Below are 2,032 nucleotides of genomic sequence, written 5' to 3' on the forward strand. Positions count from 1 at the left end.
ATGAAGGCTTCAACAAAAATCAAATAATAAGGTGGTCTTCTCATCTTGGTATAGAACAGTATTGATGGTTAAGAGGCTCTATTAATCTTCTTCGAAGAGAATAAAGATTTGAGTATGTGGCAAATATAATTCATTGCATCATAGATTTCTTCAACATATGATGATTATTCCTTATGGAACTCATCTCTAGAAGAAGGAATAATATCATACACATGTAAGCCAATAATTACCTATATAAATAGGTAGAAGTAAGTAAAAGTAGGTAAGAATAAGTTAATTTTATAATATAAAAGTCCACTTCACTCTTGTCAACTCTTTTCTTGTTTCTAGTCCAGTTTCAAGAGTCTCAAGTTTTCTTGTCTTTTGGCAATAAGCCATTCTAATTTCTTTTTAATAAATGTACTTCCTTATTTTTATTTTTTTTATTTTTTCTTTCACATGGATTTCATTGATTTATGCATCATTTTCTACTTCATGTCCTTGATATAGAGACATCAAAGTTGTTAGTGATTGAAATATAAAATATAAATATAATAGTAATAAAAGAGTTGTTTCCTTCATAAATTATATAGTTGATTATTAAGAGGAAGAAGGAGGAAAAGAGAGAAAGAGAGAGAGGAGTGTTGTCAATGAAGATACAATAATAAGAAATTCTATTGTGAGAAGTTTCAACAAACATAAATGACTAAAAACTAACAAAAGAAGAAAAAAAGATCCATTAGGTTAATAAAATAATGGATATAATTGAATGTTGGCATATATATGTTCTAAATTGGTAGGAAGTAGAAGAAGAAAAGTGGGTTCCTCCTTAAATACAATAATGCAAGAAATAATTATTTTATGATTGTGGATTTTTTAGAGCTTATATTCTTTGCTCAAAGAATTATATACTAACAAAATAAATTTTTTATACTTATTATTGAACTCAATTTAAAGATCATCAAGAATCTTTGCAAAGTATTTGCTACCAAAAATCTAGAGGTGAAAAGTGTCAAGTTTTTGGTTGTACTAGAGTTTAAATGGAGTCTTTGTTATAGAAATTGTTTTGGTGGAATATTGATTTTGAAGGTATATGACACAAGTGACATCTGCCCTTCAATATGGTTTAGCCAATCTTGCTTTATAAAACATATAAAAATTGGCATTAAAAAGAGTTATTTTTTTTTTATGCTATTCCGTTTTGACATGATATATGAGCAATGGTTAATTTCCATTGGATATCATGTATTACTAAGTATTAATCAAAATCAAAGGAAAGATACTCTCTTTGATTAGATTGTCTAATGTGGAGCTTATATTTGATTAGAATTTTAATCCAAAAGTAATTTTTTTTAAAAACTCAAAGTATTTAGATTTCTTATAGAAAAAGTAAAGTATGTATAGTTAAAGTAGTTGTTTGTAAGGATAATGTAACATTCGAAATTTAAGAATGTATATATAGCAACATTGTCATTGAGCTTAAAATATGTGATTCCAAGTGGATGTATGGTACAAAAAGTTTTATCTTGAAAAATTTAGTACTTATTTTTTAGTAGTGGATGTAAGTTGAGCTCAAGTATGAGATGACTTCTTCAAAGATAAGTCAATGATATTGGTATATTTAATAAGTTGCTTTACTTAATTATTATTGAGATAGCCTAATTTGTAATACTAGAATTAGGCATTCTTTTCACAAGTGGAAAGTTGGCATGAATAATGAAAAATTTGAAAAAGTGAGCAACAATAAGTAGAAATAAGATTTTTTTTTTTCTTTAGTTGGCTAAAGTTGATATTGTTGCAAAAGAGATGTGATAGAAATAGTTGAGATACTATTAATACATAGAGCTTAGGGTTATGGAAGTAATAATGATAGAATAGAGATATTCTTGATTTTCGTAAATGGCTAGTGGTCTTTTGAGAGGTTGGAAGGAATTTAAATAAAGTAATCATATTAGATAGCTTAAGAATCACAAATTGAATAGTTAGTATAGAAATTGAGTAAAAAAACCATATTTTATTGAAGGCATGTTAGAAAGAATGCTAGAGCTTAATT

Source organism: Physcomitrium patens, chromosome 20, assembly GCF_059467195.1.
Source record: "Physcomitrium patens ecotype Gransden chromosome 20, ASM5946719v1, whole genome shotgun sequence".
NCBI classification, from domain to species: domain Eukaryota; kingdom Viridiplantae; phylum Streptophyta; class Bryopsida; order Funariales; family Funariaceae; genus Physcomitrium; species Physcomitrium patens.